Source organism: Oncorhynchus keta, chromosome 24 (genome assembly GCF_023373465.1).
Source record: "Oncorhynchus keta strain PuntledgeMale-10-30-2019 chromosome 24, Oket_V2, whole genome shotgun sequence".
Taxonomy (NCBI): domain Eukaryota; kingdom Metazoa; phylum Chordata; class Actinopteri; order Salmoniformes; family Salmonidae; genus Oncorhynchus; species Oncorhynchus keta.
Window position 1 is genome coordinate 44,879,911 of NC_068444.1, and position 18,238 is coordinate 44,898,148.

At 42.6% G+C, this 18,238-nt stretch overlaps 4 non-coding genes across 4 annotated transcripts; 3 read left to right on the plus strand and 1 right to left on the minus strand.

Annotated features, from left to right (window-relative positions):
* Positions 1-1,238: 1,238 nt before the first annotated feature.
* Positions 1,239-1,311, plus strand: trnak-cuu (transfer RNA lysine (anticodon CUU)). The gene has a single exon. It is a non-coding gene; the product is annotated as a tRNA-Lys (tRNA).
* Positions 1,312-1,563: 252 nt separating this feature from the next.
* On the minus strand, positions 1,564-1,657 carry trnai-uau (transfer RNA isoleucine (anticodon UAU)). Its single transcript has 2 exons — positions 1,620-1,657; positions 1,564-1,599 (listed from the first exon to the last, which is right to left on the minus strand). It is a non-coding gene; the product is annotated as a tRNA-Ile (tRNA).
* A 598-nt stretch (positions 1,658-2,255) lies between these two features.
* trnak-cuu (transfer RNA lysine (anticodon CUU)) lies at positions 2,256-2,328 on the plus strand. Its single transcript has one exon. It is a non-coding gene; the product is annotated as a tRNA-Lys (tRNA).
* A 429-nt stretch (positions 2,329-2,757) lies between these two features.
* On the plus strand, positions 2,758-2,830 carry trnak-cuu (transfer RNA lysine (anticodon CUU)). Its single transcript has one exon. It is a non-coding gene; the product is annotated as a tRNA-Lys (tRNA).
* The last annotated feature ends 15,408 nt before the right edge of the window (positions 2,831-18,238 follow it).

An 18,238-nucleotide genomic window follows, 5' to 3' on the forward strand; every position in this document is an offset into this window, starting at 1 on the left:
CCCGAATACGCACCAGGTTGTAAGCGCTCCTGAGATCCAATTTTGTGAAGAAGCACACCCTGTGCATTGACTCGATCGCACTGGTGATGAAAGGCAGCGTGTAGCTGTACCTCAGTGATCTGATTGATACCCCGATAGTCAATACACGGGCGCAGACCTCCATCCTTCTTCTTCACAAAAAAAGAAACTTGAGGATGCAGGTGAAGTGGAGGGCCGAATGTATCCCTGCCCCAGGGACTCGGAGACCTATGTTTCCATAGCCGCCGTCTCCTCCTGTGACAGATGATACACGTGACTCCTGAGAAGTGCTGCGTCTACCAGGAGATTTATCGCACAATCCTCCCATTGATGGGGTGGTAATTGAGTCGCCCTCTTCTTACAGAAGGCGAGAGCCAAATCGGCATATTCTGAGGGGATGTGCACGGTGGAGACCTGGTCTGGACTTTCCACCGTAGTAGCACCGATGGAAACCCCTACACATCTCCGTGAGCACTTTCGTGACCACCCCTTGAGAGCCATCTGTTGCCACGAAATAGTGGGGTCATGACAGGCCAACCAGGCTAGGCCCAGCACCACGGGAAACGCAGGAGAATCAACAAGGAAGAGACTGATTCTCTCCTTGTGACCCTCCTGCGTAACCATGTCAGCCCTAATCAGCCCTGACCCTAATGGTCAACTATCTAGGGCGTGCACAGGGACGGGCATATCCACAGGAACAAGGAGAATCCCTAAACTGTGGGCAAATGAACGGTCAATAAAATTCCCAGCCTGAATCTACAAGCGCCTTATGCTGGAAATGTGGGGAAAACTCAGGAAATGTAATAAACACATAAATGTGAGCAACAGACAATAGTAGGGAGAAATCTGAGAACAAGAGAAAGAGAGTGGTGTTAATAAAGTCACTAACACAGTAAAACAAAACTAGGGAGCAAAGAATAAATACGAATATCACAGGAAAGTAGTGCGAGGTTTGGGAATAATAATTATTCATATGTTGACAAATGTCCCCATTTCTCTCAGTAATAGGAAGCTATAGTATTTTAATAAAACCATGCAGTGGCTGAAAGAAGCTGTAACGGGTTTCTTCTTCCACCTCTGAGGAGGAGTAGTAGGAAGGATCGGGGGACCAAAATGCAGCGTGTTATGTAGGATCCATTAACAACACTCTCACTGATCACCATATTTTGCACAAACCGAGCTGTACGATATTTGGACCAATACAAGATTACCATTGATGTACCTGGCTAGCTCAGTCGGTAGAGCATGAGACTCTTAATCTCAGGGTTGTGGGTTCGAGCCCCACGTTGGGTGATTATTTTCTCTGCCGAAGTACCAACTCACTTCGCGAACAGCCAACTGCTTGGATTTTCAAGGTCTTGCCATCCTGCTTTGCTGATGTGTCAGGCATTGCTGGTAATGCAGAAGACTATACATTTGAATGGTAGCTGTCCCTGCACTCTGACATGTTATGTCAATGACATACCAATTACTTATAAAATAGATTGAATAAATGCTATTTTTCTGGACAAGAAATATACAGGCAGAGGGTTCAAGAAAAGCACTTGCTACTGGTGAGGATCGAATTCACAACCTCGGCATTGGTTCGCTGCATACTGCTGTATAAGTACCATGCGCTAACCGACTGCGCCACAGGAGCTATGCAGAGCACTCTTACTGATCACCATATTTTGCACCAACATATCTGTACGATATTCGGTCCAAGTCAGTACCTCAATTGATCTGCCTGGCAAGCTCAGACATTTGAGCATGAGCCTCTTAATCTCAGAATCGTAGGGTTGATACCACAAATGAGGTGATTCTTGTCTGAACCAAAGCACCAAGTCACTTTGCAAACAGCCATTCACCTGGACTTTCTAGCAGGCTTGCCACCCTGCATTGCTGATGTGTCAGGCATAGCTGGTGATACAGAAGACTATGGATTTGAATCCTAGCTGTGCCTGCACTCTGACCTGTTATTTCAATGACATACCAATTAATTATGAAACGTCCTCCTAAGTGTATTGAATAAATGCTCCTTTTCTGGACAAGAAATAGACAGGGTTCAAGAAGAATACTTGCTCCTGGTGGAGCTTGAACGCACAACCTTGTCATCAATTTGCTGCATATTGCTGTAAAAGCACAATACACTAACCGATTGCACCACAGGATCCATTAACAACACTCTCACTGATCACCATATTTTGCACAAACGGAGCTGTACGATATTCGGACCAATACAATATTAATATTGAGGTACCTGGCTAGCTCAGTCGGTAGAGCATGAGACTTTTAATCTCAGGGTCGTGGGTTCGAGCCCCACGTTGGGTGATTATTTTCTCTGCCGAAGTACCAACTCACTTCCCGAACAGCCAACCGTTTGGATTTTCAAGGGGTTGCCATCCTGCTTTGCTGATGTGTCAGGCATTGCTGGTAATGCAGAAGACTATACATTTGAATTGTAGCTGTCCCTGCACTCTGACCTGTTATGTCAATGACATACCAATTACTTATGAAATAGATTGAATAAATGCTCTTTTTCTGGACAAGAAATAGACAGGGAGAGGGTTCAAGAAGAATACTTGCTCCTGGTGGAGTTTGAACGCACAACCTTGTCATCAATTTGCTGCATATTGCTGTAAAAGCACAATACACTAACCGATCGCACCACAGGATCCATTAACAACACTCACTAATCATCATATTTTGCACAAACAGAGCTGTACGATATTCGGACCAACACAAAATTACCATTGAGGTACCTGGCTAGCTCAGTCGGTAGAGCATGAGACTCTTAATCTCAGGGTCGTGGGTTCGAGCCCCATGTTGGGTGATTGTTTTCTCTGCCAAAGTACCAATTCACTTCGCGAACAGCCTTCTGCTTGGATTTTCGAGCTTTGCTGATGTGTCAGGCATTGCTGATGTGTCAGACAATCCAATCCGCCAACTGAGAAAGGCCACGAAGAACGGAGAGGTGTAGTCCAAGGACGCAAAGAGTGGATCCGATCCTGGGTAACCTCTATTGGGCTACAAAACAAACGGAACGGAGAGTTGAACACATCCTCATTCGTCTCCATCACAACCCCACTTTTGCACAGCTGTTGCTGGCTATTTAATTGGGAATTAAAGGGAAAGCGCCCTATTGGAAGGAGAAGCACTGATACGGTTCAGAAAAATTCAGGGCCGTCACAAAACAATCGCTAAAGATGTGTAGATTTGAAGATGTGTAGATTTGAGGGTTCTGTGTTGATACAATATGTAAGGTAGTAAAAAGATGAAGAAACTCATATGCCAAACATTGCAACATTAGTAAACTATGTGGTAGAGCAGGGTCACAAGGAACTTTAGCTATGGTAAAGTACAACCGGTGAAACAAGAGAACATATTTGGGGATTTCGAGAACCATGCAACTCAAGAAGAAGACCCTAGTAGTTTTGAACTCATGAGACTTTATTTTGTTTTATTCAAAAATAGATTTATTGAACTGATGAAAGGGAGGAAGAGAAAGAGTAATTCAAGTGGCCTCCCTGTGAAAAGTAGAAGTTTTGTGTGTTTTGACTATAACTGAAATTGTAAAAAAATGACCTGGTAACACACAGAGAGAGAGGTCATGGGCAGATGAGCTCCCACATTTTTCAGCATGTTTAAAAAAAGAAAATAGATTTAGAGTTAGATTTTTTTGGGAGGGACATATTCAGGATGCTACCCTAAACAACAGCCCTCACTCCACATCGAAACTCCAAACCTACAACATGATTTTGGATGGAATTTTACGTGGAATGCTTCCTATACTCAAGGATTATTATTCCCAAACTATACATCAAATGCTCTGGCAAACAAGCTGAAACACCATCCATCCTGGAGCTGAGTGAGTAATGCTTAGTCGGAAGCAATTTTTTTTACTTTCAAAAGCCAATTACAATTATATATTTTACTTTATTAAGACTGAATGCTCAGGCTCCCAAGCTTTGCGGGGACTAAGAGTTACAACTTCAATTAGCATTGATGTGTGAAGCGAGAGGTGTCGAAGCCTTTGAGCCCAACAAATGGCAGGCTATACCCCACCCAGATCCAGAGGACTTGAAGCCGCCTCCTGCTCTTCAAAGACCATCCACTGGCATTTTCTACAAGAAATCTGCCTCCAGAAATAAAAGCTTCTCCCAAGTGAGTGACACCTGTTTTGGAGGCCTTTCTGAACATGGCGCCAATGTAAACTGAGGTTTTTGGATATAAATAGGAACTTGATCAAACAAAACATACATGTATTGTGTAACTTTGTGTCCTGGGAGTGTCATCTGATGAAGGCGGCGGCTTGGTTTAAATCATGCAAAAACAAAGTGTTGGAGAAGAATGTAGAAGTGCAATATGTGCCATGTAAGAAAGCTAACGTTTAAGTTCCTTGCTCAGAACATGAGAACATATGAAAGGTGGTGGTTCCTTTTATGAGTCTTCAATATTGAGTCTTCATTATTCCCAGGTAAGTTTTAGGTTGTAGTTATTATAGGAATTATAGAACTATTTCTCTCTCTTGTATTTCATTAACCTTTGCTAGCACTCATTAGCATTTTCCATTTCTGTTCCCCGAGCAAGTGACCCCCCACTAGGTCACTACACCCACATAACCCCTGACAATGGCTTATTGTTATATTTTCTTACTCCATGTTTCCCTCTTTTGTGGTTGGTTGATAGTTAGATTAATAATGTTACCATTCGGAATAACTGGGGCTCCCTCGACTGCTTTGTGGTAACACTGTTTAAAATGTTTCTAAAGAATCTTCCTCTTTGCTAGCTTTTTTTTGTGTATAGCTGTATCTATGGAGCTTGCTAGCTAGTAAGATGCTACACTAAAACAATGCGAAAACAACACACCTACACAAAACTGATGGCTTTCAATGATTTCATCCCTTCCTGCTTCCTTACCTTCCTTACCCCATCCCCCTGTTCCCCCTTTTTCTATTTTGGGTTTCCCCTTTTCTGTCTTTCTCAGCAGTGCAGTCTAGTCTGCAGTTTTGTGTTCCCCGTTCCCCTATCATATCTCACATGCCATCTTTGCCTTCTGTACCAGATTGATATTCACACACTTCCAAATGCTTACCTGCTACCATGGCAATGCAGCTGTCACCTGACAGTTTCACCATAGGATGGCAGGAATAGAATAGAACTCTGGCAGAGAGAGTTGGGGAAAATGGGTGGGCAAGTACACTATGGTGCCCCCCTCTCAAGGAACAGTTAGCGGAAAACCCTTTGGTATGGATATGTGTTTGTGACATGTTACATTTTGTACATGGTAGTGAATGGGGTTTAATTGGATGGGAGTGACACACAGCTTCATTTGTATAGTGTCACGGCCTGATCACCTGTCTCTGTTTCACCTGTCTTTGTGCTTGTCTCAACCCCCTTCCAGGTGCCGCCCATCTTTCCAATTGTCCCGTGTACCTATACCTGTGTTTTCTCTTTGTCTGTTGCCATTCTGTCTTGTTTGGCAAGCTATCAGTCTTCATTCTGTCAGCTCCTCTTTTTCCCTGCCTCTCTTTTTCTTGTCCCCCTGGTTTTTGACCCTTGCCTGTCATGACCTTGTACCTGCCCGCCTGACCACTCTGCCCATCCCGGACCCTGAGCCTGCCTGCCGTCCAGTACCTTTGCTCCACCCCTGGGTTACTGAACTCTGCCTACACTGACCCTGAGCCTGCCTGCCGTCCGGTACCTTTGTCCCACCTCTGGGTTACTGAACTCTGCCTACACTGACCCTGAGCCTGCCTGCTGTCCGGTACCTTTGCTCCACCTCTGGGTTACTGAACTCTGCCTACACTGACCCTGAGCCTGCCTGCTGTCCGGTACCTTTTCTCCACCTCTGGATTACTGAACTCTGCCTGACCCTGCCTGCCTTGACCTGTCGTTTGCCTGCCCTTTTGTTACAATAAACTTTGTTACTTCACACGGTCTGCACTTGGGTCTTAACTTGATTCCTGATATACAATTGTATGCAGGAGTGTATTGGTAATTTTGGTTAGATTTGGTGAGGCAAGGCCTGTTGAGTACACTCATTGTTATTGAGGATCAAGTTAGGCCTCCTCATTAGATCTTAAAAAAATCACCGAACATGCCGATTTGTGAGTTTTTCTGTTGCTCATTCGAAAAATGTGATTTCAGTCTTAGAGGTGTGTTGCCTGACCAATTGTGTGTTTGGTTAATGATGATTGTCCCTCGTGAAACACTGGAAGCCTATTTCACTTCCTCAAAACTCCCAGATTGAATCAAAGATAACTCAAGAAATCTGTAATTGGTTTTGATGTTTTAGTTGCGCAATTTTACATTTAACTAAGGTGCAGTATTTGTCATGTAAAAAAAATGTGCAACGTCTTATCTTATGTAAACAGTCGGAAGCTGATGAGCAGGTCTGTCTCACTGTCTATGCCATTGGATAGAGAGCAATCACAGCAGCTGTTCACCCCATGTTAGTGGGCAATTGGACATCATCAAATCCAAACCCAATCTTAATATACCCGTTGTGACGCGTGGATGTTCCAAACTCCGTTTTAGACGAGACTGACTTTAATGACCAAAATTATTCTATTTCAACTATGTCGTTCATTTTGAGAAAGGGAATATCTGTTTCTGACTCAAATTGATGCCACATTGGCAGTTTTCAATGGGATTCTTTGCTTTTTAATGCCATCGACTGTAGCTGTTGATTTGTTACTTACCAGAGTTTCTTCTGGTTTGTAATTGCCACTGTCAGCTGTTCATAGACAAGCAAGGATGATTTGCTCAACAGCTATGTAGTACAAGCCAGTATGTGCCTCTTGCTGTTATGGTTACAGTTTGCCTTTTTTTCATTTAGTAAAGAGATAATTGTTTAGGTCAGGATAAATAAGCCTAACTTATCTGTGGATCAACTGCACAACAGGCTACAGAAAGGACTACACAAAGAAGTATGACTCCTATTGGCCCAAATACAAGGTTCTACTTAGAAATGAGAGCTCCTGTTGGTCATCATTGTAATGGGTGCGTATTGGTGGCAGGGAAGTTAGGCGCAGGAGAACAAACTTGGTATAAACGGAGTCGTTTAATAAGTGCTCACAACTCCAAAAACCAAAATATGCTAAATAATAAATGTGGGTACAAAACCTGTCGCACACCAACACATAACTTGCACATCACATACAATCAAAAATCTCCGACAATGACATGAGGGGAAACAGAGGGTTAACCTCTTCGAGATAGGGGGCGCTCTTTTAATTTTTGGATAAAAAACGTTCCCGTTTTAAACAAGATATTTTGTCACGAAAAGATGCTCGACTATGCATGGAATTGACAGCTTTGGAAAGACAAAACTCTGACGTTTCCAAAACTGCAAAGATATTATCTGTGAGTGCCCCAGAACTAATGCTACAGGCGAAACCAAGATGAAGTTTCATACTGGAAATGCCCCAGATTCTGAAGGCGCTGTGTTCCAATGTCTCCTTATATGGCTGTCAATGCGCCAGGAATGATCCTGCCCTTTGTGTCGTTTCTCCAAGGTGTCTGCAGCATTGTGACGTGTTTGTAGGCATATCATTGGAAGATTGACCATAAGAGACTACATTTACCTGGTAATCTGTAGGTCCATGCACATTCCATTTCTTCAGAAGAGAAAGTCAACTGCCACGAAGGATTTATCGTCAATAGATATGTGAAAAACACCTTGAGGATTGATTCTAAACATTGGTTTGCCATGTTTCTGTCGATATTATGGACTTAATTTGGAAAAAAGTTCGCGTTTTAATGACTTAATTTTCGTTTTTTTCTTCTTACCCAAACGTGATGAAGAATGATGAACAAAACGGAGCGATTTGTCAACACAAATAATATTTTTTTGTAAAAACTGAATATTTGCTATCTAACTGAGAGTCTCCTCATTGAAAACATCTGAAGTTCTTCAAAGGTAAATTATTTTATTTGTATCCTTTTCTGGTTTTTGTGAAAATGTTGCCTGCTGAATGCTAACGCTAAATGCGCCGCTAAATGCTACGCTAGCTATCAATACTGTTACACAAATTCTTGTTTTGCAATGGTTGAGAAGCATATTTTGAAAATCTGAGATGACAGTGTTGTTAACAAAAGGCTAAGCTTGAGAGCAAATAGATTAATTTCATTTCATTTGCGATTTTCATGAATAGTTAACGTTGCGTTATGGTAATGAGCTTGAGGCTGTAGTCACGATACCGGATCCGGGATGGCTCGACGCAAGAAGTTAAATACACAACATGTAATTGATGGGATTGGAACCAGGTGTGAAGGAAGACAAGACAAAACCAATGGAAAATGAAAAGTGGATCAGCGATGGCCAGAAGGTCGGTGACGTCGACCGCTGAACACCGCCCGAACAAGGAGAGGGACCAACTTCGGCGGAAGTCGTGACCAATCATATCTATACAAGAAGGCCCTCTACAAGTCCTGATGTGGGCCCCTTGTCCCTTTATGAAGTTTTTCCTGATCTAATTATTTATTGATTATTTTAAAAGGTTCTGATCTTCATCCCTAGTTTTGAATACCAATCATAAGCTTACTATGAAGATGTAGTCTCCATCTTCTTGTCCCTAGATCTAATAATACTCTGCCTTTACTATTTTACATAAACATATTATTATTACATGGCAAATCTTTCATACAGACACTGAGTGGCATGCAAGTATTCTAAATGTGTTACACTCTTCTTACATCCCTAATCTCCTCTCCTTACCCTCATCTCCTCTTTTCTCCTCGTATCTTTCTCACAGAACGGAGGACCAGGACAGAATGAGCCAAGCCTGTGTGGTCACAACCTCCTCTTTTCCTGTTAGAAGCAAGGTTTGTCTCTCCTGTCCTGAACCACCTCTCCCTTTGCTTAGTCTCTCTTTAACAAGCTCAATGCTCATTGACGCTACCAAACATCATGAACATCAACATTTACTGAGGTTTATGTTGTCAGCATCATAATCAGTGATCCTATCTCAATCTCTTACAGGACGGTGATGACAGGGTACAAACGTTCAGAAAGAGATATAGGGAGGCTGAGAGACCCCAACTGCCCCGTAAGGTACTGTTCAGTAGGCATACCATCCTATATTATGTTTTGATCACTGCGAGGTAGCATTAAACAGGCTTTGTACTGAATGTGGATGTAGGATTTCCAGAAACACTTTTGAATAGCATTTTATAGATGTGTGTAAATGTTTATTAATGCTTATAACTGCTTCTTACATGATTATCCATGTCATAAATGCTCATAAATTGTAATGCTTATAATTCTTATAAATGCTTTGTCCGATGTAGTTCAGCTCTGGGCTGAAACTGTGGAAAAGAAGATGGTTTGTCCTGCCTAAGTACTGTCTGTTCTACTACAAAGGCAAGCAAATAATATAGTATCATGTCATTGTGTGTGTACCTTACATAAATAGTGCAGTTTTCTCTAGCCTCTCTCGTCTCTTTTTTCTCTCTCCTCCTTCTCTTCTAGATAGTAGAGAATAATCTGTTTTGGGTAGCATCCCATGCAACAAAGGTAGCAGGCAGCATCAAATCAAAATCAAATCAAAGTTGTCACATGTGCCGAATACAGCAGGTGTAGACCTTACAGTGAAATGCTTACTTACGAGCCCTTAACCAACAATGCAGTTAAGAAAAATAACTTTAAAAAAAAGAAATAAAAGTAAGAAATAGTTAAAGAGCAGCAGTAAAATAACAATAGTGAGGTTATATACAGTACAGAGTCAATGTGCGGTGGCACCGGTTAGTCGAGGTGATTGAGGTAATATGTACATGTAGGTAGAGTTATTGAAGTGACTATGCATAGGTAATAACAGAGAGTAGCAGCAGCATAAAAAAGGGGGGCAATGCAAATAGATGTTGAGGAGTCTTGTGACTTGGGGGTAGAAGCTGTTAAGAAGCATCTTGGACCCAGACCTGGCGCTTCAGTACCGCTTACCGTGTGGTAGCAGAGAAAACAGTCTATGACTAGAACAGTCTATGACATTAGTATCTAGACATCTGCCACCTGTCACTGTCTCTGTCACCAAGCACATTTAGAAAGTCACACGGTTATTTTGGGTGAATTGTCTAAGGGGGGTGATGACTTTGGCATTCTGTGCTATTGTCCATCGACCAAAACATCCAGCCCAATAGAGTTTAGCAGCAGAATGAGGGAACGGACAGACAAGGATTCCCTCCCCTTCCATTCTGATCCTAACACACCACCCAAGCCCACAAAATGTTTTGGGAAAAGGTCAATTGGGGTCGCGACTCCACACACCAGTGTGCTGGGTTGACTTTCGACTCAGGATGATCCTCCCTTCATGCCACAGACCGATTACGCCCCTGCGTCACCCAAGCTGGAGTTTAAGTCCGCTCCCCACACTCCAGGAACTGAGAGGTGGCAAACAATTACCAGTGTGAGGAGGAAACAATTAATTATTTGTAGTGTTATTCTACCACAATACTTCTAAATGTATAGATGCTGGGTAAAGACTTAGATAATAGAATGATTCATGAGTTTGTGGTGTGTCATTTCGTCTCATTGTGACAAGGTAAAGCTAAAACGTAGACAGCATAATATAATTAAAGAGGAAGTTAATTAAGGTTGGGTTTTTAATTCTTTAATTATCTCAATCTTTACGTTGCTTTTCATCCCTAGCCCACGCCTGTATATTCCTCCCTTCCACCATATTTCAAGTGGACAAAAAGCTTTAGGAAAGGTACAGTACCCTGTGAATATACATAGAATGTGCACAACAGAACTTGATCTACATATACACTATTTAGTATACATGAACAAAGAACATACACTGTGTACACAGAAAGTTAATACATACCAACAGTGCCTTCAGAAAGTATTCACGCGTATTTCCAAATATTTTTGTCTTACAGCCAGAATCTAACTTGGATTGAATTGAGATTTTGTGTCACTGGCCTAAACACAATACCCTATAATGTCAGAGGAATTATGTTTTTAGAATTGTTTACAATTTAATGAAAAATGAACAGCTTAAATGTCTTGAGTCAATAAGTATTCAAACACTTTGTTATAGCAAGCCTACAGTTCAGGAGTAAAAATGTGCTAAAAAAAAGTCCCACAATAAGTTTCATGGACTCACTCTGTGTGCAATAATAGTGTTTAACATGACTTTTCAATGACTACCTAATCGCTGTACCCCTCACATACAATTATATGTAAGATCTCTCAATCGAGCAGTGAAGTTCAAACACAGATTCAACCACAAAGGGAGGTTTTCCAATGCCTTGCGAAGAAGGGTACCTGTTGGTAAATGGGTTAAAAAAAGCAGACATTGAATATCCCTTTCAGTATGGTAAAGTTATTAAAACCTATTAGAACCTCTCATCCCGGATCCGGGATCGTGACTACTGCTCAAGCTCATTACCATAACGCAACGTTAACGATTTCTGAAAATCGCAAATGAAATAAATATGCCTGTTCTCAAGCTTAGCCTTTTCTTAACAACACTGTCATCTCAGATTTTCAAAATATGCTTTTGAACCATAGAAAATCAATAATTTGTGTAAGAGTGTTGATAGCTAGCTTAGCATTTAGCATAGCATTTAGCACGCAACATATTCACAAAAACCAGCAAAGCAATCAAATAAAATAATTTACCTTTGAAGAACTTCAGATGTTTCAATGAGGAGACTCTCAGTTACATAGCAGATGTCCAGTTTTTCCTGAAAGATTCTTTGTGTAGGACAAATGGCTCCATTTTGTACATCACATTTGGCTACCGAAACGAACCGAAAATTCAGTCACCTACACGTCAAACTTTTTTCCGAATTAACTCCATAATATCGGCCGAAACAATGGCAAACGTTGTTTGAATCAATCCTCAAGGTGTTTTGTCGAATATCTCTTCATTGATATGCCGTTCGTGGAAGCATGGTTTTTGTCTGAATCACATGGAAAAATACCAGCAGCTGAGTTTTGCGCACCAATTTCCACGCAGGACACCGTGCGGACACTTGGCAAATGTAGTCTCTTATGGTCAATCTTCCAATGATATGCCTGCAAATACGTCACAATGCTGCAGACCCCTTGGGGAAACGATTAGGCTCATTCCTGGGGCATTCACAGCCATATAAGGAGACAATGCAAAAGCGTAGCAAATCCTGTTCATTTCCTGGTTGCAGTAACATCTTGGTTTTGCCTAAAGCTTGTGTTCTAGGGCACTCACAGTGAAAATCTTTGCAGTTATGGAAACGTCAGTGTCTTCTTTCCAAAGCTATCAATTCCATGCATAGTCGAGCATCTTTTCGTGACAAAATATCACGCTTAAAACGGGCACGTCTTTTTATCCAAAAATGCAATACTGCCCCTAGAGTCTTAAGAGGTTACACTTTGGATGGTGTATCAATACACCCAGTCACTACAAAGATACAAGCGTCTTTCCTAACTCAGTTGCTGGAGAGGAAGGAAACCACTTAGGGATTTCATTCATGGTGATTTTAAAACAGTTACATAGTTTAATGGCTGTGATAGGAGAAAACTGAGGATGGATCAACAACATTGTAGTTACTCCACAATACTAACCTAATTGATTGAAAAGCCATACAGAATAAAATCTCAACACTGTGCCTACAGGGAAGACATCCTCCTCCCTCATGTGGTACCCTACCTGCAGGCTCATCCTGACATGACCTTACAGCATGACAATGCCACCAGCCATACTGCTCATTCTGTGCGGGATTTCCAGCAAGACAGGAATGTCCGTGTTCAAATCTGGTGCAGTCCATGAGGAGGAGATGCACTGCAGTACTTAATGCAGCTGGTGGCCACACCAGATACTGACTGTTACTTTTGATTTTGACCCCCCTCTTCCACTCATCACTGTCAAACGCTCCCTGACACACTTCAGCGAGCAGGTCTTTCTAATTGATCTGGCCGGGGTATCCTGGAAGGATATTGATCTCATCCCGTCAGTAGATGATGCCTGGTTATTTAAAAAAGAAAATGCCTTCCTCACCATCTTAAATAAGCATGCCCCCATTCAAGAAATGTAGAACCAGGAACAGATATAGCCCTTGGTTCTCTCCAGACCTGACTGCCCTTAACCAACACAAAAACATCCTATGGTGTTCTGCATTAGCATCGAATAGGCCCTGTGATATGCAACTTTTCAGGGAAGCTAGAAACCAATATACACAGGCAGTTAGAAAAGCCAAGGCTAGCTTTTTCAATCAGAAATGTGCTTCCTGCAACACAAACTCAAAAAAGTTCTGGGACACTGTAAAGTCCATGGAGAATAAGAACACCTCCTCCCAGCTGCCCACTGCACTGAAGATAGGAAACACTGTCACCACGGATAAATCCACTATAATTGATAATTTCAATAAGCATTTTTCTACGTCTGGCCATGCTTTCCACCTGGTTACCCATACCCCGGTCAACAGCACTGCACCCCCCCACAGCAACTCGCCCAAGCCTCCCCATTTCTCCTTCTTCCAAATCCAGTCAGCTGATGTTCTGAAAGAACTGCAAAATTTGGACCCCTACAAATCAGCCGGGCTAGACAATCTGGACCATTTCTTTCTAAAATTATCTGCTGAAATTGTTGCCACTCCTATTACTAGCATGTTCAACCTCTCTTTCGTGTCGTCTGAGATTCCCCAAAATTTGAAAGCAATTGCGGTCATCCCCCTCTTCAAAGGGAGGGGACACTCTTGACCCAAACTGCTACAGACCTACAGTGGGGAGAACAAGTATTTTATACACTGCCGATTTTGTAGGTTTTCCTACTTACAAAGCATGTAGAGGTCTGTAATTTTTTATCATAAGTACACTTCAACTGTGAGAGACGGAATCTAAAACAAAAATCCAGAAAATCACATTCAGGTTCTGCTTTTCTGATGTCATGCAATAAAATGCAAATTAATTACTTAAAAATCATACAATGTGATTTTCTGGATTTTTGTTTTAGATTCCGTCTCTCATAGTTGAAATGTACCTATGATAAAAATGACAGACTTCTACATGCTTTGTAAGTAGGAAACACTGCTGATTTTGCAGGTTATCAAATACTTGTTCTCCCTACTCTATATCTATCCTACCCTGCCTTTCTAAGGTCTTCGAAAGCCAAGTCAACAAACAGATTACCGAACATTTCGAATCCCACCATACCTTCTCCGCTATGCGATCTGGTTTCAGAGCTGGTCATGGGTGCACCTCAGCCACGCTCAAGGTCCTAAACAATATCTTAACCGCCATCGATAAGAAACAATACTGTGCAGCCGTATTCATTGACCTGAGGCTTTCGACTCTGTCAATCACCACATCGGCATACTCGATAGCCTTGGTTTCTCAAATGATTGCCTCGCCTGGTTCACCAACTACTTCTCTGATAGAGTTCAGTGTGTCAAATCAGAGGGTCTGTTGTCTGGGCCTCTGGCAGTCTCTATGGGGGTGACACGGTTCAATTCTTTGACCGACTCTCTCCTCTGTATACATCAATGATGTCGCTCTTGCTGCTGGTGAGTCTCTGATCCACCTCTACGCAGACGACACCATTCTGTATACTTCTGGCCCTTCTTTGTACACTCTGTTAACTAACCTCCAGATGAGCTTCAATGCCATACAACTCTCCTTCCGTTGCCTCCAATTGCTCTTGAATACAAGTAAAACTAAATGCATGCACTTCAACCGATCGCTGCCTGCACCGGCCCGCCTGTCCAACATCACTACTCTGGATGGCTCTGACTTAGAATATGTGGACAACTGCAAATACCTGGTGTCTACACTGTAAACTCTCCTTCCAGACTCACATCAAACATCTCCAATCCAAAGTTAAATCTAGAATTGGCTTCCTATTTCACAACAAAGCATCCTTCCCTCATGCTGCCAAAAATACCCTTGTAAAACTGACCATCCTACCAATCCTTGACTTCAGCGATGTCATTTACAAAATAGCCTCCAATACCCTACTCAATAAATTGGATGCAGTCTATCACAGTGCCATCCGTTTTGTCACCAAAGCCCCATATACTACCCACCACTGCAACCTGTACGCTCTCGTTGGCTTGCCCTCGCCTCATACTCGTCGCCAAACCCACTGGCTCCAGGTCATCTACAAGACCCTGCTTCATCAATAAGTGCATCGATGACGTCGTCCCCACAATGACCGCACGTACATACACCAACCAGAAGCCACGGATTACAGGCAACATCCACACTGAGCTAAAGAGTAGAGCTGCCGCTTTCATCAAACAGGCAAAGCGTCAATACAGGACTAAGATTGAATCGTACTACACCAGCTCCGATCCTCGTCGGATGTGGAAGGGCTTGCAAACTATTATAGACTACAAAGGGAAGCTCAGCCATGAGCTGCCCAATGACACAAAACTATCAGACGAGCTAAATTACTTCTATGCTCGCTTCGAGGCAAGTAACACTGAAACATGCATGAGAGCACCAGCTGTTCCAGATGACTGTATGATCACGCTCTCCGTAGCCAATGTGAGTAAGACCTTTAAACAGGTCAACATTCATAAGGCCCCAGGGCCAGATGGATTACCAGGATGTGTACTCTGAGCATGCGCTGACCAACTGGCAAGTGTCTTCACTGACATTTTCAAACTGTCCCTGACTGAGTCTAAAAGTCTAAAAAAGTTATTTGTACAAGTATATATAGTTTCAACCTCTCCCTGTCTGTGTCTGTAATACCAACATGTTTCAAGCAGACCACCATAGTCCCTGTGCCGAAGAACACTAAGGTAACCTGCCTCAATGACTACCGACCCTTACCACTCACGTATGTAGCCATGAAGTGCTTTGAAAGGCTGGTAATCAACATGATTATCCCAGAAACCCTAGACTCATACCGCCACAACAGATCCACAGATGATGCAATTGTTAATGCACTCCACACTGCCCAACTGAACAAAAGGAACACCTATGTGAGAATGCTATTCATTAACTACAGCTCAGCGTTCAACACCATAGTGCCCTCAAAGCTCATCACTAAGCTAAGGACCCTGGGACTAAACACCTTCTTCTGCAACTGGATCCTGGACTTCCTAATGGGCTGCCCCCGGGTAGTAAGGGTAGGGAACAACACATCCGCCCCGATGATCCTCAACACGGAAGCCCCTCAGGGGTGCCTGCTCAGTCCCTTCCTGTACTTCCCCTCTAAACCCACTATGCTCACTCATGACTGCATGACCAGTCACGACTCCAACAACATCATCAAGTTTGCAGATGACACAAAAGTGATAGGCCTGATCCTCGACAACGATGAGACAGCCTTTAGGGAGGAGGTCAGAGTCCTGGCCGTGTGGTGCCAGGACAACAACCTCTCCCTTAACGTGGTCAAGACAAAGGAAAAGCAGGACCGAGCATTCCCCCATTCTCATTGATGGGTCTGTAGTGGAACAGGTTGAGAGCTTCAAGTTCCTTGGTGTCCACATCACCAACAAACTAACATGGTACAAGCACACCAAGACAGTCATGAAGAGGGCATGACAAAGCCTATTCCCCATCAGGAGACTGAAAAGATTTGGCATGGGTCCTCAGATCCTCCAAAAGTTCTACAGATGGTTGCATCACTGCCTAGTATGGCAACTTCTTGGCCTCCAATCGCAAGGCAATACAGAGGGTATTGTGTATGGCCCAGTAATTTTTCAAACAATTGTTTACAGAGAGATTTTTTTCACGTATAATTCACTGAATCACAATTCCGGTTGGTCAGAAGTTTACATACACTAAGTTGACTGTGCCATTAAACAGCTTGGAAAATTCCAGAAAACTATGTCATGGCTTTAGAAGTTTCTGATAGGCTAATTGACATCATTTGAGTCATTGGAGGTGTACCTGTGGATGTATTTCAAGGCCTACCTTCAAACTCAATGCCTCTTTGCTTGACATCATGGGAAAATCATAAGAAATCAGCCAAGACCTCAGAAAAAAATTGTAGACATCCTTGGGAGCAATTTCCAAATGCATGAAGGTACCACGTTCATCTGTAAAAACAATAGTACGGAAGGATAAACACCATGGGACCACACAGCTGTCATACCGCACAGGAAGGAGACGCGATCTGTCTCCTAGAGATGAACATACTTTGCTGCGAAAGTGCATATTCAATCCCAGAACAACAGCAAAGGACCTTGTGAAGATGTGAGGAAACAAGTACAAAAGTATCTATATCCACAGTAAATCGAGTCCTATATCGACATAACCTGAAAGGCCGCTCAGCAAGGAAGAAGCCACTGCAACTGCACATCGGGGACAAAGATCATACTTTTTGGAGAAATGTCCTCTGGTCTCATGAAACATAAATGGAACTGTTTGGCCATAATTACCTTTTATTTTGTTTGGAGGAAAAAAAGGGAAGCTTGCAACCCGAAGAACACCATCCCAAACGTGTGAAGCGCGGGGGTGGCAGCATCATGTTGTGGGGGTTCTTTGTTGCAGGAGGGACTGGTGCACTTCACAAAATAGATGGCATCATGAGCTAGGAAAATTATGTGGATATATTGATGCAACGTCTCAAGACATCAGTCAGGAAGTTAAGGCTTGGTCTTAAATGGGTCTTCCAAATGGACAATGACCCCAAGCATGCTTCCAAAGTTGTGGCAAAATGGCTTAAGGACAACAAAGTCAAGGTATTGGAGTGGCCATCACAAAGCCCTGACCTCAATCCTATGGAAAATTTGTGGGCAGAACTGAAAAAGTGTGTGCGAGCAAGGAGGCCTACAAACCTGACTCAGTTACACCAGCTCTGTCAGTGGGAATGGGCCAAAATTCACCCAACTTATTGTGGGAAGCTTGTGGAAGGCTACCCGAAACGTTCGACCCAAGTTAAACTATTTAATGCTACCAAATACTAATTGAGTGTATGTAAACTTCTGATCCACTGGGAATGTGATGAAAGAAATAAAAGCTGAAATAAGTAATTCTTTCTATTCTTCAGACCATGCACATTCTTAAAATAAAGTGGTGATCCTAACTGACCTAAGACAGGGAATTGTTACTCGGATTAAATGTCGGGATTTGTGAAAAAACTGAGTTTAAATGTAGTTGGCTAAGGGGTATGTAAACTTCTGACTTCAACTGTACATACATACATACAACTTTAACCCCCCTATCCTCTTTTGAGGCCTCTCTTTCAAAGCCACTGAGCCAAAGTAGCCACAATAATGGTCATTATTAATGGCCATTTTTATTCATGACCCTCAGCATGATGGGATGTTAATTGCTTAATTAACTCAGTAACCACACCTGTGTGAA